At 41.1% G+C, this 9,850-nt stretch overlaps 1 protein-coding gene across 5 annotated transcripts in view; it reads left to right on the top strand.

Moving 5' to 3' along the window:
• Positions 1-395: 395 nt before the first annotated feature.
• The window catches only part of SCAPER (S-phase cyclin A associated protein in the ER), a 421,796-nt gene continuing 412,341 nt past the window's right edge, over positions 396-9,850 (top strand). For 4 of the 5 annotated variants that reach the window (XM_070775324.1, XM_070775325.1, XM_070775323.1 and 1 more), the window contains exon 1: positions 457-476. The gene's annotated coding sequence lies outside the window, so the exon portion shown is untranslated. Of the gene's footprint in view, positions 477-9,850 lie in introns of all 5 variants that reach the window. The other variant, XM_070775326.1, reaches the window with a different exon arrangement.

Raw genomic sequence — 9,850 nt, 5'->3', positions numbered from 1 at the left:
GCCGAATAAAGCTTTGCGGCAGAGGGTAAGCTGTGTTTGGCTTAGGACTGCACTCTTCTGAAGCAATTTCAGAGTTACAGATTTCTGAGGCGGACTTCTATGTTCTTTATCTATGGGACAGACTATGGTGATAAAGGAAGCAGAGGAAAGGGAGGGACTGATTTCGTGAGAGAAACAACTGTGTGGCCAAAAGCGGGATGCAAGCACGGCCTGGGGAAGGGAACAGACCCGAGAAGCAGCCGCGCCCGGGTCACGAAAGAAACCCACGCCCTACCTCCCGCCTCGGCTGCCCGTCGGCGGGAAGCTGGCTGCGCTTGCGCGCGGGTTGCCGGCGAGTGGAGCACCGACGGGCGCGGCCGCAGCTGGGAGTCACGTGGTGCGCCGGCCAGCCGCCCCGCCCCTCCGCAATCGCCCCGCCCCGCCCCTTTCCCGGCGGGACGCTCGGAGCCGCCCCGAACTGCGCAGGGCGGCCAGGGGTGAGTGTCCGCGAGGGGCGCGCGTTACGCAGAGCCGGGAGATCCTGGACTGGGGTGCGGGTCGGCGGAAGGCGTAGAGGGGGCCAAGGGGACAAAATGGCGGCGGGGTACGCGCTTTCACCCCCTCCCCTCACCTGGGAGTGCGAGCGGAGAGGGACAGGGAACACTGCTGGGGGAGGGGAGCCGCGGCAGCTCGGGAGGGCCGTGGGGTCCTTCGATGAGGCCTGGGGACAGGGGTGGGCAGGCGCTGGGCCTGCCCTGCGGACTCATCTAGGGGTGTGGGCGACAAGGGACTCCGCGCACCCCGCGGGCCGAGAGGTGGGCGGGGGGCTGCGTTACTCCATCAGAGGGACGGCCCAGGGCGGCCGCGGGTCGACGCTTTCGGAATGTCCAAACTACTAGGGGCTAACAGAGGAGCCGTCCTCCCAGCCTTTCATTTGACAGGTGATCGTCACCGTGTCATTCTCACAGGGTTTACCACGCTTTTCCTGCACGTTGACTGGGGTATTAGCTCTGCCTGGGAAGCAGGGCGGGAAAGGTCTCTGCGTTTTACAGATGCGTGAATTGAGGCCTGGAGGGGTAAAGAGTTTAACCGGGGCCTGGCACCTGGGGGTAGTAGAACCTAACCTTCTGCCTCTTTTGGTGCTCCTTGCCCAGCCCTTCATTCGCGCCTTCCCTCCCCTGCCAGTGAGGGACGGGATTGTTTGAAAGCAGACAGAAAACTGGTCCTCCAAGCAGCACCTGCTGCTGTCAAGTGGCTCCCGCTGAGATGGGGCCCGCCCGCTTGAGAGCAGCTTCTTCCTGTTGTTGGTGAACTGTATTCCTCATTCTATTTGTGCCAAGTTATTCTGACATGAAAATAGCTCTTCAGTATAATATCTTATTGAATAGAGTAATTCCTTATATATAAGCACATGTTGATTTCACCAGCGTTAGCAATTTCGTTCTCATCAGTGTCAACAATCCGAGGTGGAAGAACGAGATAAGCGTTGTACATTTTACCAGTGGGGAAACTGAGGTCATTCCTTGCCCCAGGTCAGCCGCTGGTAAATGGTTCATCTGGAATTAAGCTTTTTAAACCTAAGGTTGGTGTTCTGACCAGTGTCCCACTTTGGTTTATATTGATGCTCTGGTCCTTGTATTTTTTTTTTTTTTTGTCGTTGTTGTTAAATACGACTTTTCCCCAAAATATGTTCGTGGCAGATTGATTTATGCTGCATATTGAAGTGATTTGAATAATATCCACTAAGGAATTAATATTAATTACAGAGTCAATTTTTTATTATGATTTGAAAAGGTGTCAGTGGAAGTGTGGCTTAATGGCTCTGAAGGCAAACTGATCTGAGTTTGAATCCCAGCTCTCCTGCTTGTCCTTTGACAGACAAATTTTTCTGAGCCTTAGTTTCCTCACCCGTAAAATATGGATATTATTGTCTATCTCACAAGTTTGTTGATAGCAAGTAAATGAGGTGTCTAAAGCTTGAGAACTGCTTCTGCTAAGCTGCTAAGTCACTTCAGTTGTGTCCGACTCTGTGTGACCCCATAGACGGCAGCCCACCAGGGTCCCCCGTCCCTGGGATTCTCCAGGCAAAAACACTGGAGTGGGTTGCCATTTCCTTCTCCAATGCATGAAAGTGAAAAGTGAAAGTGAAGTTGCTCAGTTGTGTCAGACTCTTAGCCACCCCATGGACTGCAGCCCACCAGGCTCCTCTGTCCATGGGGTTTTCCAGGCAAGAGTACTGGAGTGGAGTGCCATTGCCTTCTCCATAGAACTGCTTCTGGCTCATATTAAACACTCACCATATGCTTTTTCCTTTTCTTTCTTTCTCCCCACTCCCTTGAGCTACAATTTTTTTTTTTTTTTTTTTCATTCTCTGAACCCTGATGGTTTAGGTCAGTTTACCTGGTGGATCTATATGGAAGCATAATCAGTGTGGCTATATAGATACAGTTATGAAAAAATTGGTTACTTGAGCTCCAAAGGATCTAGTGTTTTAAGCATAGACTTCAAAATTGTTCTTCCAGCTTCACAGATATTTAAGAATCTCTACATGTTGATTTGATACTGACTTCACTAATTCCTTCTTTTAAACACTATATGAAGGGGATTGACATTGTCCTCTTTCACCTTCACACCCAATCACAACCCAGCCTAGTTTAAAGAAAAAGCAAAAATTCTTTGGGAAATCATATAGGAACATTCTTTAAACACTTAGAAAGTGGTAGTGGTATTTAATGGGAAGATAAATAGGATTCTCTGTAATGGTGCAGTCTAATATCCTTTGTGAAATCAGCATTTCTGAAATTGTAGAAATGAAAAAGGCCAATGGCTTGTATAACAAACAAGTCACTAATAAAAATCTGTTTCCAGTTTTATGCCGGGATGGTAACCTTTTTCACAGACATCTGTCTGGCTTTGGCAGTAGGTCTTACGGAATATAAAGAGAAAGATCTACAGTCCATTGGTGGAGACATCCTTAAAAAATATTAGAAGGAAGTATTTTTTTGCTCTGTGACATGAAACACTAAAGATTTCATGAAACTTTACTAAAATAATTTCTACATTTTAGTGATAACTTCCTAAAGTAAGTTTATTATATATTTTGAAAACATATGCGAAGTGGAGAGAATAGAAAAATTTATTTCTATGTACCAATCTATTTCAGCAATTACCTATGTATGGACAGTCTTGCCCCACAAAAGCTGTTGCTTCCTATTCTTTTGGAAGCAAATCTCAGACATCATATTTCGTTTGTAAAGATTTCTCTATGTGTCAAGCTCGTTTTTAATATATTGTTGGAAAGGAGAGGTAATTTTGATATTTTCAAAGAAGCATGGGTTTATGGAAGAAAGTAAATACCTCTTCAGTTCAGTCACTCAGTCATGTCCAACTCTTTGCAACCCCATGAGCCTACCCAAACTCATGTCCATTGAGTTAGTGATGCCATCCAACCATCTCATCCTCTGTCGTCCCCTTCTTCTCGTGCCCTCAATCTTTCCCAGCATCCGGGTCTTTTCAAATGAGTCAGCTCTTCGCATCAGGTGGCCAAAGTATTGGAGTTTCCCCTTCAACATCAGTCCTTCCAGTGAACACCCAGGACTGATCTCCTTTAGGATGGACTGGTTGGATCTTCTTGCAGTCCAAGGGACTCTCAAGAGTCTTCTCCAACACCACAGTTCAAAAGCATCAATTCTCTGGCACTCAGCTTTCTTTATAGTCCAACTCTCACATCCATACATGACTATTGGAAAAATCATAGCCTTTACTAGATGGACCTTTGTTGGCAAAGTAATGTCTCTCCTTTTTAATATGCTGTCTAGGTTGGTCATAACTTTCCTTCCAAGGAGTAAGCGTCTTCTAATTTCATGAAAGCTGTCACCATCTGCAGTGATTTTGGAGCCCCCCTCAAAATAAAGTCAGCCACTGTTTCCACTGTTTTCCCATCTATTTGCCATGAAGTGATGGGACCAGATGCCGTGATCTTAGTTTTCTGAATGTTGAGCTTTAAGCCAACTTTTTCACTCTCTTTCACTTTCATCAAGAGGCTCTTTAGTTCTTCACTTTCTTCCATAAGGGTGGTGTCATTTGCATATCTGAGGTTATTGGTATTTCTCCCAGCAATCTTGATTCCTGCTTATGCTTCTTCAGCCCAGCGTTTCCCATGATGTACTCTGCATATAAGTGAAATAAGCAGGGTGACAACATACAGCCTTGACGTACTCCTTTTCCTATTTGGAACCAGTCTGTTGTTCCATGTCCATTTCTAACGGTTGCTTCCTGACTTGCATATAGGTTTCTCAAGAGGCAGGTCAGGTGGTCTGGTATTCCCATCTCTTTCATAATTTTCCACAGTTTATTGTGATCCACACAGTCAAAGGCCTTGGCATAGTCAATAAAGCAGAAATAGATGTCTTTCTGGAACTCTCTTGCTTTTTCAGTGATCCAGTGGATGTTGGCAATTTGGTCTCTGGTTCCTCTGTCTTTTCTAAAACCAGCTTGAAATACCTCTTAGTTAATGTATTCATGGCAATAAATATAGGATTCAAAACCTCATTAAATAACTTGGAATTATAAAATGTCTGTATTGCTTTTCAGAATACTTACTTTACTGTTATACACTTATTTTCAAGTTGGCAAATGTGAAAAATTACCAATAGTTTTGAGTGTGCTGACACCAGCATTGTTTAAGTTCCAGTCTCAGAAAGTAAATACTCAAGATTTTCTTTTATTTTAGAAGAGGCAAAAACATGAGTGATAAATTTTATGAATGTTGGAGAGTAACTGATTGAAACCCTGATTTTTCTAGAATTTACTGACAAACACGAGACAGATCATAGATAGAAGTACTGTTGTTACTTTGGTGAGTTGGGCCTATATTTTTTAGAGTCGTGCTGATAGCAGGCTTCTTCCTATTTTGGGCCTGCCATTTGATTCTTGCCTTTTCAGAACCTGTGCGCCTGAACTCAGAGAGGACAGATGCCTTTCCTGGCACTTGAGCCAGTCTTCACATTTTTATCTCTAGGACTCTCAGGTGTCTGTACATTCTGGGACTGCACGGCAGGGTAGGACAAGTGAGACTTCAGTTTATCACAGGCAGCAACTTGTTCAGAAACCTTGGGCCCAGTTAGTCCTAGTGTTCATTCCCTGCTTACTAACTTTTGTGTGTGTGTGTGTGTGTGTACTCTATTTTCTGCTTGGCCATTGTTTTCCTGTAGCCTGGAGTTCTCAAATTTAATTTGAGTAGCACTCCCAGTATTTTGCCATATTCATTTTTTTATATTAGCAGATTTTTCATTTATGGTGGTGTTATGGTTCCTTTTAAAATTTAAGTCAAAATGTAGTTCTTTCGATAGAGAAATGTTATGTAGATAGTAGTACAGATGGTAGTTAGGACAAGTATGAAAGTAGTAACTGAAATTTTGGAAATTCTAAGTCCTTTTTTTAAAAAGCTTTGTTGAGATATTTCGCATAGAAAATTCAACTGTTAAAGTGTACATTTCAGTGGTTTTTTAAAAAAAAATTTGCATCTACAAATCAGTAAATGTGATATGCCACTTTAACAAAATGAAGGCTGAAAATCATGATTTCAATAAATGCAGAAAAAAGCACGTGACACCATTTAACACTCATTTATGATAAACACTCTCAACACAGTGCGTTTAAGAGGAATATACGTCAACATACTAAAGGCCATATATGAAACAGACCTTCAGTTAATATCATACTTAATGGTGAAAAGCTTAAATCGATCTCTCTAAATTCGGGGCAAGACAAAGATGCCAACTCTTGCCATTCTTATTCAACATAGTATTGGAAATCCTGGCCAGAGCACTCAGGCAGGAAAAGGAAGTAGAAGGCATCCAAATTGGAAAGAAGATGTAAATTCATCACTATTTATGGATAACATGATTTTATAAATAGAAAACCCTAAGGATGTCACCAAAAAACTTAGAAATAAATACAGGGGAATTCCCTGGCAGACCACTTGTTAGGACTCCACACTTCCACTGCAGGGGCACAGGTTGATCCCTGGTTGAGGAACTAAGATTCCACATGCCGATAAGCCAAAGAAAGAAAAGAAATAATAATTACAGTATAGTTGCAGGATACAAAATAAAAATACAGAAATCTGTTGTATTACTATATGCTAACAATGTGCTAGCAGAAAGAGAAATTAGGAAAAGAATCCTATTTAAATTGCAATAAAATAATAAAATAGGAATGAAAGTAAGGATTTGAAAGACCTTTAAACTCAAAAATATAATACATTGTTGAAAGAAATTTAAGAAGACACAAATAAATAGATATTCCATGCTTATGGATTGGAAGAATTAATATTGTTAAAAAGGCCATATTACCTAATGCAATCTACAGATTCAGTGCAATCCTGTCAACATTCCAGGAGAAATAAAGCCAAAAATTATGAACTTTATATAATATTAAAATTTATATGGAGGCACAAGATACTGAATAATCAAAGCATCCTAAGAGAAAAGAACAAAACTGGAGGTATCACACTTCCTGATGGCAAACTATTTTGAAAAGCCATAGTAAGCAATACAGCATGACATTGACAGAAAAATAGATACACTTACCAGTAGAAGAGATTTGAGAAATAAACCCACTCATATATGGACTACAAAGGAACAAAGCTCATAAAATGGAGGAAGGACGGCTTCTTCAACAGGTAGTCCTAGGAAAACTTGACAGCAAGATGCAAAAAAAAGAAACTAGACTGCTATCTCACACTGTACACAAAAATCAACTCAAAATGAATTAATGATTTAAATGTAAGACCTGAAACCATAAAACTCCTAGAAGAAACTGTGGGTAGTATGTTCCTTGACATCAGTCTTAGCAATATCTTTCTAGATTAGTTTCTTAAGCCAAGGGGAAACAAAAGCAAAAGTAAACAAATGGGACTACATTAAATTAAAAAACTTATGTGCGGTAAAGGAAACCATCAACAAAACAAAAACAACCTACTGAGTGGAAGAAGGTATTTGCAAATGATGTATCTGATAAGGGGTCAATATCCAAAATGTATAAAGAACTAATACAGCTCAACAGCAACAAAAAGAAACAATTTATTGAAAAGTGGGCAGATGATCTGAATAGTTATTTTTCCAATGAAGATATGCAAATGACACATGAAAAGATGTTCAACATCGTTAATTAATAGGGAAATGCGAATCTAAGCTGTAATGAGATATCTCTTCATGCCAGTTAGAATGGCTATTATTGCAAAGCAAAGAAATAACAAATTTTGGTGAGGATATGGAGAAAAGGGAAACCTTATGCACTGTTGGTGGGACTGTAAATTGGTGCAGGCACTTTAGAAGACATTATGGACATTCTTCAAAAATTAGGAATAGATCTACCGTATGATCCAGCTAGCCCACTTTCTGGTATTTATTTAAGGAATATGAAAACACTAATCTGAAAATATAACTCTGCCCCCATGTTCATTGCCACATTATTTATAATCACCAAGATGTGGAAACAATCTAAGTGCTCATCAATAGATGAATGGATAAAGAAGATGTGATATATATGTATTTGTATACACACATAATGAAGTACTATTCATCCATAAACATGGATAGAGCTTGAGTGTACTATGCTCAGTGAAGTAAGTCGCATGGGAGAAAGACAAATACTGTAAGATTTCACTTATGTGAAATATAAAAACAAAAAATAAGTGAACAACCCAAACCAGAAGAAACATGCGGATACAGAGAACAGAATAATGGTTACCAGAGGAGAAGGGACAGGAGGGGAGTAGGGTACAATGGATAAAGGTAGTTAACTGTGTTGACAGATGGAATCTGAATTTTTGGTGAGCACACTGTTGGGTATACACAAGTAGAAATATCATGTTATGTACGTGAAAGTATGTAACGGTATAAGCCAAGGTTACCTCAATAAAAAATAAATCTTAGAAAAGGCTCCTGCCAATGGTTCAGTCCCTGGGGAGTGTTCTGATTGGCTTATAGTCTCTGGAAGATACTTCAGGATTAGAAAGTGGGTCTTCATCACTTATGGTCTATGCACTTTTTAATCAGGTGTTTTTGTGCTGATTCCTGGGTTGAGTAAATCTACCTGTGAGTTTTTAAGAGTGGTTGTCCATTCCCAGAAGTTCTGTAGATTTCCTGGACGTATTTTCTATTGTTATTTAAAGATAGTTGTTTGGGGGCTCATCTCTCCTGTGCAGGATCTAGGGGTTGGAGTGCTTGATGTGGAGCTCAGATCCCTTGCTTTTCAGAGAAAAGATCCGTATCTTCTGGTGCCTCCTAATTGTGAATTGACACAGCTGGTATTGCGGTTTTCCTTGGTTGAACTGTCTCTGCCTCTCTCATCCTGTGCCTTTCATGTCTGTATTGATGTTCTGGCCTTTGTTGTGGAAGTTCTTTTTACCAAGTTTTTATGTCCCTTTCCAAGGAAATTATTCATGTATAGTTTTAGATTTGTTGTGTACATAGGAGGAGTTGAGTTCAGGATCTTCCTGCAGCACTATAAGAACCCTCCCCATCCTTTTTTTTTTTTTTGATATTTGAAATACAACTTTATTCTGATTCTAAACGAAAAGGAATGGGAATGACAGTAACAAACAAGATTCCACCTCTCAATATTGTCATGTGACTATAGCAGTCTTATATTTGAAACTCAAGGAGGAAACAGCTGTGTTCCGAAACACCTAAATATGCAGGTCCAAAAAATCAAGGTATTTTTTTTTAAACTGCCACATTCACTCCAAAGCCCATCCGTCTCCTTCAGCATCCAAAGATTAAGCACATGTTCTGCTTAGCTATATAATAAAGTGGCAAACACGCTGTACCACTGACATCACAGGACAGTTGCCTATAAATCTTTTCTTAGAGCAGTTTTAGAATTGCAGCAAAATTAGGAGGAAAATACAGAGACTTCCTATATACTCCCTGTCTCTACTCATGTATAGTGATGTGAAGTCGCTCAGCCGTGTCCGACTCTTTGTGACCCCGTGGACTATAGCCTACCAGGCTTCTCCGTCCATGGGATTCTCCAGGCAAGAATACTGGAGTGGGTTACCATTTCCTTCTCATGTATAGCCTCTCCATTATCAACATCCCTTGCCAGAGTGGTACATTTGTTACGATTGATGAACCTACACTGGCAAATTGTTGTAACCTAAAGTCCATAGTTTACATTACTCTCTACTATTGGTGTACATTTTATGGGTTAGGACAAATGTGTAATGGCAGGTGAGGACTTCTCAGGCGGCTCAGTAGTAAAGAATCTGCCTGCCAGTGCAGGAGATGTGAGTTTGATCCCTGGGTCAAGAAGATCTCCTAGAGGAGGAAATGGCAACCCACCCCAGTATCCTTGTCAGGAAAATCCCATGGACGGAGAAGTGTGGCAGGCTACAGTTCATATAGACGCAAAGAGTTGGACACGACTGAGTGAGCATGCACACACACACACACATAATGACAGGTATCCATCATTATAGTATTATACAGAGTGCTTTCACAGGCCTAAAGATTCTCTTTTCTCTGCCTATTCCTCCTTCCCCCTCAATCCCTGGCAGTCGTTGATGTTTTTCCTGTCTTGGTAGTTTGACTTTTCCAAGAGCTTCATTTCTTTTATGAATGAATAATAATTCTGTTGTGTGGGTACCACGTTTTTTTAATCCATTCATCAGTTGATAGACATTTGGATTGTTTCAGCTTCTGAATACTATAGACAACACTTCTGTGAACATTTATGTATAAGCTTTTTTGTGGGCCTGTTTTCATTTCTCTTAAGAATGCAATGGATGGTTTGTACTGTAACTCTGTATCTAACCACTCTAGGAACTGCCAGACTGTTTACAGAACCAGCTGCACCATATTGC

This window comes from Bos indicus, chromosome 21, assembly GCF_029378745.1.
Source record: "Bos indicus isolate NIAB-ARS_2022 breed Sahiwal x Tharparkar chromosome 21, NIAB-ARS_B.indTharparkar_mat_pri_1.0, whole genome shotgun sequence".
Lineage (NCBI taxonomy): Eukaryota > Metazoa > Chordata > Mammalia > Artiodactyla > Bovidae > Bos > Bos indicus.
This window is presented reverse-complemented; position numbering and strand designations above follow the sequence as displayed.